An 18520-nucleotide genomic window follows, 5' to 3' on the forward strand; every position below is an offset into this window, starting at 1 on the left:
TGGGAAATCACATGAAGGATCGAACGATAACGTCGCAACATGGATACATGAAACACGTTATGAATTCTTTCTAACTCTGCCGGTAAGGCCAACCGATATGCCATCTGGTCCAATTCTCTCAAGAATCTCATGACGCCCAATAAAACGCGGACTCAACTTGCCTTTTCGACTAAATCTTTAATCTTTTTCCATGGTGACACCTTCAAGAACACTTTATCACCCACCAAATTCAATCTCTTTTCTTTTAAATCGCATATGACTTTTGTCGATCTGAAGCAGCTTTCAAGCAATCCCAAATTACTTTTATTTTCTCTTCGGTTTCTTTAACTAGATCAACTCCATGAATCTGTTTCTCACTAAGCTCGGTCCAATATAAAGAAGTCCGACACTTACGACCATACAAGGCTTAAAGACGGTGCCATTTGTATACTTGATTGATAACTGTTATTGTAGGCAAACTCAATCAAAGATAGATATTTCTCCCAACTACCTCCAAATTCTAAAACACAGCATCTAAGCATATCTTCGAGTACCTGGATTACTCTTTCCGTTTGACCATCTGTTTGTGGATGAAATGCGGTACTAAAGTTCAATTTTGTACCCAAAGCTTCTTGTAACTTTTTCCAAAATCTCGAGGTAAATCTTGGATCTCTATCGATATTATAGACATAGGTACTCCGTGCAACTTCACAATTTCAAGCAATATATAATTCGCTAATTTATCAAGTGAGTAATCAGTGCATCTTGGTATAAAGTGGGCTGACTTTTTAATCTATCAACCACTACCCAAACAAAGATCCTTCTTTTAGGAGTTAAAGGCAAACCGTTACAAAATCCATGGTAATCTTGTCCCATTTCCACTCAGCACCATTACCGGTTGAAGTAATCCTCAAGGCACTTGATGTTCAACTTTTACTTGTTGATGATCAAACACTTGGTTACAAATTCGAAATGTCCTTTTCATACCGCCACTGTCTGACTTCTTTAAATCATTATACATTTTTGTGCTACCAGGATGAACCGATAAACAGCCATTGTGCGCCTCATGTAATATTTTCGAATCAATTTATCATTTTTCGACACATATATCCTGTCTCGAAACATCAAAATATCATCTGGTCCAACTCGAAAATCTGAGTCGTAACTTCGATTCGTATTGAGTTCTCTTGATCCGCAACTCACTATCATTCTTTTGAGCATCACAAATCAACCGGAGAAATAACGGTTTAGCTCTCATCTCGCTAAGATTGACCCATCATCGACAATGCTAACCCGTGTTCATGGCTCTCAAAGTAAAAAGAAATTTTTCGCTCAAGGCGTCAAGAACTACATTTGCTTTTCCCGAATGATAATCAATCACTAGATCATAATCCTTTAATAATTCAAGCCATCTTATCGTCGAAGATTCAGATCCTTTGATTTATCAAGTACTTCAAACTTTTGTGATCAGTAAAAATTCAGCATTTTTCACCGTACAAATAATGTCGCCAAATCTTCAACATAAAAACAACAATGCCGGTTCCAAATCATGTGTAGGATAGTTCTTCTCATGCGGTTTTAACTGTCTCGAAGCATAAGCTACCACTTTACCCTCTTGCATCAACACACATCCAAGGCCTGTCAATGATGCATCACTATAAATTACGAACTCCTTTCCTGACTCGGGCTGTACTAAAATTGGTGCTTCAGTCAATCGTGCTTTCAACTTTTCAAAACTTTGTTGACACTTATCAGTCCATTCAAACTTGACATTCTTTTGCAACAACTTAGTCATAGGAGAGGCAATCATCGAAAATCCTTCAACAAAACGTCTATAATACCCGGCTAAGCCTAAAAAGCTTCTAACCTCGGATACATTCTATATGGAGCAATCGAGATCGGTGCAGTACCCGGCAACAAATCAATGGCAAAATCTATCTCTCTGTTCGGAGGCAACCCAGGCAATTCCTCTGGAAATACATCTGGAAACTCACAGACTATCGGTACTGATTCAAATTTCAGTTGAGGCAACTCAATATTCATTACATAAGCCAGATAAGCTTCACACCCTTTTCTCATGTATTTCTGTGCAGACATGTGCGAAATCACCATAGGTAATTTATTTGATTCATCTGTTTCAACCCACAGAATTTCTCCATTTTCACATTTCAACTCTAGTGTCTTTTGTTTACAATCTACCTTAGCATCATACAATGTTAACCAGTCCATTCCCAAGATAACGTAAAACTCACCAAATGGTAACAGCATCAAGTTGGCTGGAAAACAGTGACCTTGAATCATTAATGGGCAATTCTTGCAAACCTTGTCAACTAGCACATATTGGCCTAAGGGTTCGACACTTTAATCGTAAACTCATAAATTCAACAGCAACTTTTATTGGATACTAAATTCATGCAAATATAGGAATGAGTGGACCCGGATCAATCAATGCAATAACAATAGTATCATAGAGAGAAAATGTACCAAGAATAACATCGGAGATGATGCATCTTCTAGCACGTATAGCATAAGCTCTAGCGGTGCTCTAGCCCGATCTTGCCGTTAAATCTTTCATCACAGCTTTACTACTAGTCCCACCTCCAAGATTTCTCGGTGGTCTACCTCTACTAGCGGTGGTATTTCATCTAGCACTCAAATCTTTCTTCTTTAACTTTCTCCGGACAATCTCTAATAAAATGCTCATGAGAATCGCACTGAAACAAGCTCGCTCGGCCCCCAACACTCACCATAATGTTGCTCGCCACATTGCGACACTCGGGCTTTCTAGGTCGACATTACCCACACTTGCTACCAAGTAGCTTGAGCTTTAGACCCTAATATGCTCTACCACGATCTCTGTGTGAATCCCCAATTGAAACCTGTCATTCGAGGGTTTGTCTCTTTGGACCTCTTTGGTTGAGATTGAAATGGCTTGCTTATTTGTCTTTTTTCGACATCTCGGCCTCAATAGCGACTTTTCTTCTTTCTTTGTTCAATTCTTGACTTTAAGAGCTCGATCAACCAATACTACAAATTCTTTCAACTCCAAAATTCCTACAAGCACTTTAATGTCCTCATTCAGCCCATCTTCAAATCTTCTACACATAATGGCCTCGGTAGACACACATTCACGGGTATACTTGTCGAGTCTTACAAATTTGCGTTCATACTCGCTGAGACATTTTCCCTCGCTTCAATTCAAGAAACTCCTTCCGCTTTTGATCAATAAATTGTTGACTTATGTATTTCTTTCTAAATTCTTCCTGGAAGAAATCCCAAGTAACTTTTCTTTTGGCACCACTACAACCAAAGTCTTCCACCGTTGGTGGTCAATCTCTCAAAAGTGATACAAAGACACTTTAAGAATTCCTCGGGTGTACATGAGAGCTCATCAAATACACGGTAGAATTTTCAAGCCGTAATTCCACTTTCTCGGGATCATCATCGACCTTTGCTCTAAACTCTTCGCCCCTTGTTTTGAATCTTGTCAACTGGAGGCTTGTTCATTCTTACCAAATCTATACCTTGAGCAGCTACAGTGAATCGCCCGAGGTATAGGAGGGGTGGAGGAGGTTGAGCATTTGGATTTGCTCGAATAAATTCAAGATACCAATTGTTCATCATTTGGAGAAAGGCATCCCGAGCCTCATCTCCTTGTCTCAATGTCTCAGTCTATTTTTCCACAGCGCGGTCCCTTGTCCGAGAGCCAGACATTACTAGCAAAGATCATCACCGCAGTTCCTTCAGGATCCATTACTATATTAAAACAAAACACGCTTTAGAATAATCAGAGTCACCACACTATCACAATATTTTTATGGCATGTATAGCTAGACTTTTACACACACTTTATTAGTCCGAGAACCGACTAAACCATAGCTCGATACCACTAAATGTAACACCCTTTACGCTATTCTCGTCAGCGGAGCAGATACAAGGTATTACGAACATAAACATACCATTAAGCATAACCGAGATATAAATATGTCATCCAATTTGATAGTGCATCGTATAACATATGTCTTGAACAATATTAGCCAACTTTAATGGCTTGTACAAAGTAGCTGGTCGAGAATCAGTAACTAATATTTTAAACCTAGACAAATATGACACGTAACAAAATAATTAAGCCTACTATACATGCCATAATTCAAAACATTTAGTTCAAATACCCTAAAGTATGATAGTGCGGGTAGATCTTCACGATCCTTAACTCCTGAGCAAGCCGAAGGACACTATAAGACAAAAGAGAGAAACAAAGTAAGCTTATAGCTTAGTAAGTAAGTATGTAAATGCTAATTAAAGAATCTAACATGTTTACACAACAATTCAAGTATATCTACTTTAACTTCACTATTCATTCCACTTTGATTAAGCTGTCTCTGCTGCGTCATATTCACTAAATAAATCATAACTCGAGTTGCAAAACTCGAAATTTAAATCTGTAAAATTTCCCTGAATCTAGACTCATAAATATTTTTGCTAATTTTTTTCTATAATTTTTGGTTCAGCCGATTAGTACAGTTTATTAGTTAAAGTTTCCCCTGTTACACAGCTCGACTGATCTGACCTCTGTTCACTACGAATTGAATTTCTCTCAGTACACAATTCAAACAACCCTGAAGTCTATTTCATTTAAAACTAGTCTCAATAAGGAATTTAGGCATGTAAACTATATTTCTTAATTTTCTTTGTACAATTTTTAATGATTTTTCAAATTTGGAACAGGGATCACGTATTCATCCCTGAGCAAGTCACATACAATTGTAAATATCTCAAAATATAGAATTCCTTTGCTTGCTCTGTTTCTTTTATATGAAAGTAGACTCATTAAACTTTAATTTCACATCTCATTCAACCTCTAATTATATTCCTCCTATTTTTGGTGATTTGTCAAAATCACGTCACTGCTACCATCTAAAAACAGTTTTAATGCTAATTTCACTCTTTCACACATTCTTTATGCTAACCTCATTTTATCTTATATATGGATATACCACAAATCATTTTCACCACATTTCATTCACCATAAGTGTAGGTCCAAACCATAATATCACCACAAAACCATCCCGTTGAACAATTCGGATCAATCCTCGATATTTAATGGTTTCAAAGACACACCCCACCATCATACTTCGTTTAGTTCGGCTCTCTTGTACACATGGTGAACACTTAGTACCACTCATGCGACCTAACCGATTTGTCTCAGTAGCTCTCTTGTCTACATGGTGTCCTTCACTTGGAATCACGCATGCGACCTAGCTACATTTATCTTTCACGTAGCTCTCTTGTCTACATGGGATACATCTCGTATCACACATGTGACCTAGCTACTCTGAGGTGTCTCGTAGCTTTCTTGTACACATGATGTGCACTCAAAGATCATACATGTGACCTAGCTACGCCCTCTATTTCATTCGATCTCTCCGAATGTTCAACCGGATCTCTCTCTATATTTACTTCCATTCTTCCAATAGTCGATTTATATTTTAACATCAGCTAGTATATTTATATAATAGGCTGAAATATAAGAATGTACATGAAATTATTGTAATATTTACATACAAACTTACCTTGGTACAAAATGTGGAAATTTTGCAATTTAGTCCAAAACTTTTTCCTTCCCCTGCTCGAGATCAATTCGCGTCTTTCTTGATCTATAATAACACATTTAGCTCATTTAATACTCATACTATTTATTTCAATCCAAAAATCACATCATGGAAAAATTACATTTTGGCCCCTAACTTTTACAAAATTACAATTTTGCCCCTAGGCTCGTGAATTTAATTTCAGCCCTTATTCTTATATTTTATGATATGCTGAACATTTTCTCTTCTACAACAACATCAAATTCTCACTCTATCATATAGTTATGAACAATAGGTATTTTACCGATTATCTTGCTTTTACTCGTTTTCACTTAAAACCGAGTGGCACAAGTTATTTAACATAATTTAAAACCTCATATTCTATCATAAAACATCAAAATACACAAATTTCACCTATGGGTATTTTTCCAAATATGAACCCTAGGTTAAATTATTACTAGCATAAGCTTAATCGAGCTTCCGGATTCAAAACGAAAGAACATTAAAAGCGGGCTTGGAATCACTTACTATGGAGCTTGAAAATTGAAGAAACCCTAGCTATGGAGAGAGGGAGAATTCGGCAGCAACTAAGGAGAATGATGATCAATTTTGTGTTATTTTTCCCATTTTATTTCATTTAATATCCAAATGACCAAAATGCCCTCCTTACTAAACTTTCAAAATTCCTTCCATGTCCTAATTTTGTCCATGAACTTAAAATTGGTCAAATTGCTATTTAAGACCTCCTAATTAATATTCCAAAACAATTTCATACTAAAAACTTCCGGGATGCAAATTTTGCAACTTATTCGATTTAGTCCCTACTTTCAATTTAAGCACTTTAGGCATAGAATTTCATCACGAAATTTTCACACAATCATGCAATCATATCATAAACCCCAAAATAATTATAAAACAATTATTTCTATCTCGGATTTGTGGTCACGAAACCACTATTCCAATTAGGCCCTAATTCGGGTTGTCACACTATCGTTGAGAAACCTTTTACAAATCGTCGGTAATAACCGGCAAGCCCCAAAAAGCTCCGAACCTCGGTAATATTTCTCGGAGGCTTCCAGTTAAGTATGGCTGGAATTTTGTTCTGGTCGACTCGAATACCCGATGCGATACCACATGCCCCAAGAAGCTAACCTCTCTTAACCGTAACTCACACTTCTTGAACTTAGCATATAATTGCTTATCCCGTAAAATTTGCAGCACTAACCTCAGGTGTTCAGCATGTTCGGTCTCATTTCTTGAATAGACCAAGATGTCATCAATGAACACGACTACGAACCGATCCAAATATGGTCTGAAGATCCGATTCATCAAATCCATAAATACCGCAGGGGCATTAGTAAGCCCAAACGGCATCACTAGGAACTCGTAGTGACCATATCTCGTTCTGAAGGCAGTCTTGGGTACGTCCGAATCTCGAATTCAAGAATCGATAATAGCCCGATCTCAAATCTATTTTCGAGAACACCGAGGCTTCCTTGCTTGATCGAACAAATCGTCGATACGCTGTAACGGATATTTGTTCTTTATCGTCGCTTTATTAAGCTGACGATAGTCGATGCACAGCCTCATGGTTCCATCCTTCTTTTTCACAAACAACACTGGCGCACCCCAAGGTGAAAAACCTCGGACGAGCAAAACCTCTATCCACCAATTCTTGCAACTGAGCTTTCAACTCCTTTAATTCCGTTGGTGCCATACGATACGGAGCTATCGAAATTGGAGTGGTACCAGTACCAATTTGATGCCAAACTCTATTTCCGAAGAGGTGGTAAACCCGCAATTCTTGAGGAAAACATCCGGTATTCACAAACCACCGCGCAGATTCGGGTTTCTTTTCGACTCCTTGTCATCGAGCACATACGCAAGGTACGCCGCACCCTTTTCTTACATATTTACGGGCCAACATTGCGATATTACGGTGGCAACCCTTTAAGTCCGTAGACTCAACCCGAATTATCTCGTTATTCGCACCTCAGATCGATAGTCTTGCTTTTGCAATTTAGAACCGCATCGTGCATGGTCAACCAATCCAAACCAAGAATAACGTCGAATTAAATCGAACGGCAAAAGCATCAAGTCCGCGGAAAACAAGAACCTCGAAATACTAGGGGACTTTTCTTACACACTTTGTTGACAAGCACGTAATGACCCAAGGGTTTGACACCGAATTACAAACTCGAGAGACTCAATAGGCAAAGTCTTCTTTGGATGCTAAGGTTTCGCATATATAAGAATGAGTAGAACCAGGTCAATCAAAGCAATCACATTAGTATCGAAAAGAGTGAAAGTACCGGTAATGACATCTGGTGAGGCAAGATCCTCGCGTCGCGTATGGCATAAGTCCTAGCAGAGCACGAGCCTCGGGTCTTGTTGTAGCATCTCTCAACCCTCTCGACCGCCACTAGCATTGCCTCGTATTTGGATGGCCTACTTGACGATGGTAGCACCGGGTTTCCACTCGACTTACATTTTGTTCAAGCAACCTCGGGCAATCCTTGATAAAGTGGTCGGCCGATCCACACTTATAGCGAGAGCGATCACGGAACCTCAGACTCCCGAATGCCATTTGCCACAATCTCGACACTCCATTCGGTTTCGACGATCATTCCCAACACCGGAGACCGAAGTGCCTCGTATACCCATTGTGGGTCGATCACGATCTCGTCTAAAAAGGCAAGCGCCTCTAGACCGGCTCACATCTTCTAGAAATCTCTTCGATGCTGTTGAAGAGACTTTCCGAGACCTTTTGAAATTCTCCGGTTCCCACATCCACTTTTTGATTCTCCTTTCTAAGCTCTTGACTTTACAAGCTCGCTCAACAAGTACTCGAACTCTCGTATTTCGAGAATGCCAACAAACATCCTTATATCATCATTCAGCCCATCCTTGAAGCGTTTACACATAATAGCTTCGGACGAAACACATTCCCGAGCGTATCATCGAGTCTAACAAATTTTCGTCGAGTCGATGAACGGACATAGAGCCTTGCTTAAGATCAAGAAATTCCTTTCATTTTTGGTCGATGAATCTCGACCGATATATTTCTTTCGAACTTGGTTTGGAAAACTCCCAAGTTACTTGCTCCCTAGGCACAACGAAGTCGAGTACTCCACCAATAGTAGGCGGAATCGCGTAGCAAGGAGATAGTACACTTTAAGCACTCATCGGGTGTACAAGATAGCTCATCGAGCACCCGGATAGTGTTGTCCAACCAAAATTCAGCTTGCTCGGCATCGTCGTCATCCGTAGCTTTAAATTCAGTGGCCCCATGTTTTGAATCACGTCGATTGGGGCTTACTTGACCTTATTTGGTCAGTTATCGGAGGTATTGTAGGTGCGGGGGTTGCATTAGTCGGGAATGGAGGTTGTGGAACAGTCGTGTTAGTTCGAATGTATTGGTTGAACCAATCATTCATCACGCTATAAAAGGCTTGCCTAGCCTCATCATTCGGATTGTTGGCCATAGGTTGAGAGTCCGCCGGCGCTGTCCCCTTGCGGGAGCAGCGCCACACTCTCCACATCATCAGCTATTGCTCGGTTGGGATCCGGATCCATTGCTATAAACAAACACAAATTCAGAATGTCAGAAATCACCACATTATCAATTATCACTTAATGGCATGTATAGCTAGACTCCAAACATATCACGGTAGTCCTAGAATCGACTAAACCGTGGCTCGACTGAATAAAATTGTAACACCCGAACCCGAGACCATCGCCGATTGTCGGACACGAGGGTTAACGAGACAAATCCTCTTAAAGTACCGACCAATTTGGCATTTCCAGACAGTGGAAAACTGCGTCCTTGTCGCCTTAAAAATCATATCTCGAGTTTCAAAACTCGAAACTGATTCCGTAAATTTTCCCTAAATTTAGACTCATATATCCATCCATGGATTTATTTCTAGAATTTTTGGTTGGGCCAATTGGTACATTTTATTAGTTAAAGTCACCCATGTTACAGGGGTCGACTACACTGACCTTCACGCGCTACAACTTGAATATCTCTCTGTGCAGGGCTTTAATACTGGTTCTGTTTGTTTCTAATGAAACTAGACTAAAAATGGAATCTTAACATATAAGGCATGACTTCTAATTATTTCTGGATAATTTATAGTAAATTTTCAAAGTCACAAAAGGGGACCCAGAAACCGTTCTGGCCCTGTCTCACGAGAACTTTAATATCTCTTGGTATACTGTTCATATGATCGTTTCGTTACTTTCATATGAAAATAGACTCATCAAGGTTCGTTTACATAACTTATTCACTATTTAATACCATTCCTACAAATTTTGGCGATTTTTCAAATCTGCACCACTGCTGCTGCCAAAGCATCTATTTTCAAGGTAAACTTTACCTATCTTGTGGTTTCCATGGGCCAACTATAATTTTGACATACATAGGTCCACATATGATCATATTTAGCCATTCCAATGGCTGATCATGTGACCAACACTCTCATTCCAAACCATAATCACATCATGAAACCAAATATAATTACAAAGCACAAATGGTCAAATTCCATCCTCCACTTTTACGAACCATTTTCGCATGGCCGCATACATATACATCACAAAGAACTTAAAAACAATCGAGGGTAGTCCTATACATGCCATATCCAAAGTTCAACCAAAAGAGTACCAAAAGGGGTTTGATAGTGTGGATGACTTCACTTCAATGATCCCGAATCCGATCGCTAACGAGCAAAATCTATAAAAAGAGAAACAAAGGAACAGAGTAAGCAATTTATGCTTAGTAAGTTTTGAGCCATAATTTACACACAACCAAAGCATAGCATTCAAGTAGCTAAACAATAATTCATATGCACAATTTCTCAATGACATGCTTACTTCACAATCCCAACTCTTATATTCATACACAAATAACGGCTTAGTTAAGGCCGATAACTCGTTTATCATTGGAGCAAATATTCATACGCACTTACTCCTAGTGTGCAAAGCACACACAACACATACCTTGTTGTTGGGAATTTCACAAGTGCATTAACTGAAAATTTTCCAGCAAGCTTATAATTTTCAAATCACATACCTTTGAGTTTAACCGAATATAGCTACTCGTTCAAACGCCTTCGGGACATAGCCCGGTTATGGTAACCCGCACAAATGCCTTCGGGACTTAACCCGGATATCACAACTCGCACAATTGCCTTCGGGCTTAGCCCGGATATCACAATTCGCACATTCATACACATCTTTGTTTCAATTTCATAACAAACTTTTATGCACAATTTACTTAATCAAGAATATCATTTCGGCTCAATGGCCACATACAAGGGCACAATTTCGATTGCTTATTACTTCGTTCAATCGAATCAAAATCTAAGTTTCGATACTCGAAAACTTACCTTGGAGATTATCGAGCGCTTCCAACGGCTATTCAATCACCTTTTCTTTTCCTTTATTGGAGCTAGTTCCCCTTTGCTCTTGAGCTTTATGTTAACAAATAAATTGATTTAATCGTTTTGAATATCAAAAGGGGAATCCAAGGTACTTAGCCCTTATAAGGCCGCACACACTTACATCCACATACTTAAGCTCAATAATTATAACATAGCATCAAGCACTCATATGGCCGATTATACTTAGTCATACTTGCACAAAATCAACAATAAATTTCGAGATTTTCACACCATATAAGTACTAGGCCGAATATACATGCAAATTTCACAAACATTCTTCAACAATTTCTTCTTTAAACAAACATATTTATCATTTACTTCATAACCAAATCATCATGTGCAAACACATATACACATATAGGTGCAAGGCCGAATTTCAAGGTGTTCATAACCATCCAAAACACAAATTTTAACTAACATGCAAGAAGCATAAACCATGCTCATGAGCATGCCATGGGCGAATACCTCACACACCATACTCCTTTTAAATTTTTGGTCATGGTTAAACAAAGGACTCAATGCCCTACTCAAGAATACTAAAAAGAAATTTCAAGGGTAGTCAATCCATCATTACATGCATCATTAGCAAGCTTCACATTTAGCATGCAATGGCTTCAACACAATATCAACCTTGGCCAAATACCATTTCTATGGCATAACAAGGATTTGAACCATGGCTAACATGAACATCAAGTTAGCAACTAAAACATGCATGAATCTCATGACACAACCTCATACATACCTTAATCTTGATGCAAGTATAGCCAAATCTCCTTCTAGATCTCTTCTAAACCAAAAATGGAGCAAAAATCCTCCCTTTTTCCTTAGTATTTTCGGCCAAAGAAGTGAAAAAATGGATGAACAAAATTTTTTTCTTTCTTTCTCTACAACTCACGACAAGGGGGCATCCATGCTCATCTTTTTTTTGTTCATTTCTTTAATGCTAATTCTTATTTTATTTCTTCATACATAACTCACTAACCAAACATGTTGGAAACATGTTTCCTTGCCCATCAACACCTACCTTGGCCGCCACTATGCTTCTTTTGGGGAAATTTGACATGCAAATCCCTTATTTTTGCATGCATGATCAACTAGTCATCCCACATCTTCCCATCATACTTTCAAAGTTTACTACTAGGCCCTTTCTAGTGAAATTCACATTTATAACACTAAATCAAATCATCAAAATGTCACACACAATTTAACACATATCATAGGCATCAAAATAAATTTTAAATTATTTTTATGCCTCGGTTTTGTGGTCCCGAAACCACATCCCGACTAGGGTCAATTTTGGGCTGTCACAATACGAGTAAGGAGCGTTACATTTAGTGGTATTAGTGCTACGATTTAGTCAGTTCTCGGACTAACGTAGCGTGTGTACGAGTCTAGCTATACATGCCATGCATATATTATGATAGTGTGACGGCTCCTGATAATTTAAAAATGTGTTTTCATATAGTAAATGGATCCCGATAGAGCAGTGGTGGATGATGTTGAAAGTAACGCAGCTACTCCCGCTGAAGGACTAGTGCCGTCTGATAGTAGACCCACGACTGTTAGTAAAGGAGAAAGAGCCAGAGAAGCCTTTCTCCATATTATAAACGCCTTGGAGTTCGTTTGAACGAAGCCAAACGCTCAACCTCCTCCACCTCCTCCAAATCCCCAACCCGTTCCTCAAGTACCTCAAGGTATAGATTTTATGAGATTTCATAGAACCCCAGTGGATAGGATTCGAAAGGAAGGAGCTGAGGAATTTAGGGCCAATGCCGATAATGATCCCGAAAGAGTAGAATTTTGGCTGGAGAATTCCATCTGGGTATTTGATGAACTGTCCTACACACCTGATGAATGTCTAAAGTGTGTTATTTCATTGATGAGGGATGTGGTGTACCATTGGTGGAAGACGGTGATTCCATTGGTTCTGAGAGAAAAAGGTCACATAGGAATTCTTTCAAGAAGAATTCTGAAAGAAATACATCATTGAGTCATTCATCGATCAAAAGCCTAAGGAGTTTCTCAATTTGAAACAAGGTCGCATGGCAGTTGCTGAGTATGAAAGGGAGTTTGTCAGACTCAGCAAATATGTTCGGGAGTGTGTATCCTCAGAGGGTAAAATGTGTAGAAGGTTTGAAGACGGACTTAATGAATAGATAAGAGTGTTAGTGGGTATTCCTAAGCTGAAGGAATTTGTTGTGCTCGTTTATCGGGCCTGCAAAGCTGAGAAGCTGACTAAGAAAAGGAGACGAGCTGAAGCTGAGGCAAAAGATATAAGGAAGAGGCTGATGAAGCTTGTTTCTGATGTGTGGTAGAGGTTATTTTGGTAAGTGTAGGGTAAGTGATGAAGCTTGTTTCTGATGTGGTTCTCAAGACCACTATATGAAGGACTGTCCTAAGATGATCGAGAAAGAAAAATTTCAGAGTACAAGGCTGAGAGTATAGCCACAAAGGGAAGACCTTCAAGAAACGCTGGTAATGAGGCTAGTGGTAAGAATGTAACAAGAGATACAACAATGAGATCCGAGGCTAGGGCTCCGGCTAAAGCCTATGCTATACGTACGTACGAGGATGCATTTTCTCCAGACGTGATTACGGGTACTTTTTCTCTCTATGACACATCTGTTATTGCCTTGATTGACCCTGGTTCTACTCATTATATGTGTGCATGAAATTGGTATCTAGCATGAATATGTCTGTTGAGTCTACAAAATTTATGATTAAAGTGTCAAACCTGTTATACAAGCATGTTTTAGTTGATAAGGTATGTAAGAAATGTTCTTTGATGATTAAAGATCATTGCTTTTTGGTTGACTTGATGTTATTACCGTTTGATGAATTCAATGTAATATTGGGCATGGATTGGTTAACATTTCATGATGCCACAGTGAATTGTAGACAAAAAGTTATTGAATTGAAATGTGAAAATGGTGAAATTCTTCGGGTTGAATCAGATGAGTCAGATAAGTTGCTAATTCTGATTTCTTCTATGTCTTCTCATAAATGTATGAGAAAGGGATGTGAAGCTTATTTGGCTTATGTGATGAATACGAAAGAGTCTGAATCAAAGATTGAGTCAGTGCCCGTTGTATGTGAGTATTCAGATGTGCTCCCGGAAGAGCTACCTAGATTACCTCCTATTAGGGAAATTGAGTTTGGCATTGGATTATCCCCTGGTACAGCACCTATCTCGATTGCTCCATATAGAATGGCCTCAACTGAATTGAAAGAACTGAAGGCACAGTTGCAAGAATTGACTGACAAGGGTTTTGTGAGACCAAGCTTTTCGCCGTGGGGTGCTCGGTTGTTATTCGTGAAGAAGAAAGACAGATCATTAAGGTTACATATAAATTACTGACAGCTCAATAAGGTAACAATTAAGAACAAGTATCCCTTGCCAAGGATTGACGACTTGTTTGACCAATTGAAAGGAGCGACATGGTTTTCTAAGATAGACTTGAGGTCCGGTTACTACCAGCTAAAGGTGAAAGATTCAGATGTGCCGAAAACTACTTTTCAGACGAGGTATGGTCGCTATGAATTTCTTGTCATGCTTTTTGGTTTAACAAATGCTCCTGCCGCAATTATGGAATTGATGAATCATATTTTTCAACCGTACTTGGATAAATTTGTGGTTGTTTTTATTGATGACATACTGATATATTCTCGTGATGAATCCGAGCATGCTAAACACTTGAGAACTATTTTGCAAACTTTGAGAGACAAGCAGTTGTATGCTAAGTTTAGTAAAATCGAGTTTTGGCTTCAAAAAGTTAGATTCTTGGGCCACATTGTTTCGGGTGATGGTATTAGAGTAGACTCGAGTAAGATCTTGGCTATTATTGAATGGAAACTGCCGAGGACTGTAACTTAAGTTAGAAGCTTTCTAGGCTTGGCCAGTTGTTACAGGCGATTTGTTAAAGGATTCTCCATGATCGCTACTCCGATGACGAGGTTGTTACAGAAAGATGTCAAGTTTGAATGGACAAGAAAGTGCCAACAAAGTTTTGAAAAATTAAAGGCATTGTTGACTGAGGCTCCAGTGTTGGTACAACCCGAGTCAGGTAAAGAATTTGTGATTTATAGTGATGCTTCCTTGAATGGTTTGGGATGTGTACTTCTGAAAGAAGGTAAAGTAGTAGCTTACGCTTCGAGAGAGTTGAAGCCTCACGAGAAGAACTATCTGGCACACAGCTCAGAGTTGGCCACTATAGTGTTTGCTTTGAAGATTTGGAGACATTATTTATTTGGCGAGAAATGCCATGTCTATATTGATCACAAGTCTTAAGTACTTTATGACTCAAAAGGATTTAAACTTGCGGCAACGGAGATGGTTGGAACTGCTAAAAGATATTGAGCTTGTGATTGATTACCATCCGGGAAAGGCGAATGTAGTCGCCGATGCTTTGAGTAGGAAGTCGTTATTTTCATTGAGGGCTATGAATACATGGCTGACTTGGTCCAATGATGGTTTGATTCTAGCCGATTTGAGAGCTAGACCAATGTTTCTTCATCAGATTTGTGATGCTCAAAAAGTTGATAAAGAGTTGCAAGCTAAGAATTCAATGTGAGTCCAGTAGTGAACTGGATTTTCTGAGTGACTTCAATTGTTGTTTGAGTTTTCTTGGTAGGATTTGTGTTCCGAAAGACACTGAGTTGATTCAGAAAATTTTGCATGAGGCACACAATAGTTGTTTGTCAGTTCATCCGGGCAGTACAAAGATGCATAATGACTTGAAGAAAATGTATTGGTGGAATGGTATGAAAAGGGATATATAGTTTGTATAGCAATGCTTAGTTTGTTAGCAAGTAAAGGCTGAACACCAAGTAGCTTCAGGTTTACTTCAGCCCATCATGGTCCCCGAGTGGAAATGGGATCGGATTACTATGAATTTTGCAACAGGGTTGTGACAGCCCTAAAACGACCCTAGACGGAATGTGGTTTCGGGACCACAAAACTGAGGCATAAAAATAATTTAAAATTTATTTTGATGCCTATAATATGTGTTAATTCATGTGTGACATTTTTGATGTTTTCGATTTAGAGTTATAAATGTGAATTTCACTAGAAAGGACCTAGTAGTAAACTTTGAAAGTATGATGGGGAAATGTGTGATGACTAGTTGATAATGCATGCAAAAATAAGGATTTGCATGTCAAATCCCCTAACATGAAGTGGCCGCCATGACAAGGAGTATGGGCTAAACATGTCATGAAACATGTTTTGTTGGTGCATTAGGGAGAAATAATAAACAAAGGTGTATGGGTAAGAAAAGAATGAAAAAAAAATGTGTGTGAAGGCTTCTCTCCTCCCTATTGCCGTGAGTGAAAGGAAAACAAAGAAAAAAAAATTGTTCATCCTTGTTCATCCCTTTGGCCGAAAATACTAAGAAAAAAAGGAAGGAGTTTTGCTTCATACTTGGTTTAGAAGAGAACTAGAAGGAGATTTGGCTATACTTGCATCAAGATTAAGGTATGTTTGAGGTTGTGTCATGAGATTCATGCATGTTTTAGTTGCTAACTTGATGTTCATGTTAGCCATGGTTCAAATCCTTGTTATGCCATGGAAATGGTATTTGGCCAAGGTTGTTATTGTGTTAAAGCCATTGCATGCTAAATGTAAAGCTTGCTAATGATGCATGTAGTGATGGATTGACTACTCTTGAAATTTTTTTGTAGCAATCTTGAGTAAAACATTGAATTCTTTGTTTAACCATGACCAAAGTTGAAAATGTATGGTTGTGAGGTATTCGGCCATGGTGCATTCATGAGCATGATTTATGCTTGTTACTTGATTGGTAAAAATTTGTGTTTTGGATGGTTATGAACACCTTGAGATTCGGCCTTGCACCTATATGTGTATATATGTTTGTACATGATGTATTGGTATGACATATATACTATCTCAAAGTATGTATTTTCTTGAGATTATGTTTTGGTTATGAAGTAAATGATAGATGTGTATTGAGCTACAATATGTAAAGCATTAGCTAGTAAAATTCATGTGTGGTATTAAACATGTAATTGGCCTCAACATCAACATGCATAATCGGCCCATGAATGAGTACCTAAGGGGTTGTGTTGTTCGGCCATGAGTAAGCATGTTAAAGCCTTTGTGTGTTGAGTTGATTCATGAATTCCATACTTATGTGACTTTAATGTCTAGTGAACATATGTGGGCTAAGTGCCTTGAGTTCCTCTTTTCGATACTCAAATGATTGAATCAATTTATTTGTTAAATCAAGCTCAAGGAGTTAAAGAAGGAGAATCAAGCAAGGGAAAGACCAAGGTCATCGAGTAGCTGACTTGGAAATTCCTTGCCCAACACAAGGTAAGTCATTAAGCATATATTTGATATTGCTTAAATGATTGTAAAATCTATGCAATTGTGTTTAATGAGATGAAAAGATGATATCATTGAATGTAAAAGAGATAGTGAAATGTGTAGAAAGTTGGGTTTCGGCACTAAGTGTGCGAGAAGTAAATGTGTACGATGACGAGATTGGCACTGAGTGTGCGAGCTTGAAATGTATGGCACTAAGTGTGCGAGTTTGGACTATATGGCACTATGTGTGCGGGCTTAAATCACATGGCACTAAGTGTGCGTGATCGAGTATTAAGCACTATGTGTTCGAACTCTATATATATATATTTCCGATTGAATATTTATACGGAAGGGTGACTTTATTGAGTTGAGTACGGACAGCGGAAAAAGTAAGTACCTTGAGTTCATGGCTAATAGATGCTATGTTCATGCTCGGGGTTGAGTTGGTAAGTTTTAAATCTATGTGATGATTTCAATTGCATTCCCGTAAATAAAGTATCGTGGAATAGATGAAAGTTCATTTGATTGCATGATTATTGCGGAAATGAGATGATGTATGGAAATGCCTCTATTATTCTATTGAACAGTATATGAAATGTTATTGGGTGAATTGGTATGAGAAGGAACTGAAAGGTCCGAGGAACTATGGTATATTTTCGATATGGATGGAGTACCTAGCCTCGTACATTATTTCATGTTGTGATAATTTTATTGATGGATGATTGTCGAATGCTTAGGACTTCTTGAGTTATAAACTCACTCTGTGTTTTCTTGTCACCCATTTTAGGTCTCTTGGATTAGCCTCGTTTGCGTGCTCGGAACCGTCGTTGAAGTCATCACACCGGCTGGAAATCTTTTGGTATTGTCTTCGTAGTTGAACTAGGAGAACATTTGGCATGTATAGGCTATTTTGTTTTGTTGAATTGTGGGTTGTAAACTTTAAGCCATGCGAAAATGGCCTATGTGGTTGGTTGAGTGTGATTCTAAAACCTATAGTCACGAGCCTTAGAAACCTTAATTTTGATAAGGTGGCCATATTATGTATTATGTATGATGAAATAGTTGGCCATGGAAGAATTATGAAATAGTCATTGTTTGCTTTAGTAACAGATGCTGCCAGCAGCAGTGAGGTGAGATGGAAAAATCACTAAAAATAGCAGAAGTAGAATTAAATAGTGAATAAA

This window comes from Gossypium arboreum, chromosome 7 (assembly GCF_025698485.1).
Source record: "Gossypium arboreum isolate Shixiya-1 chromosome 7, ASM2569848v2, whole genome shotgun sequence".
Taxonomy (NCBI): Eukaryota; Viridiplantae; Streptophyta; class Magnoliopsida; order Malvales; family Malvaceae; genus Gossypium; species Gossypium arboreum.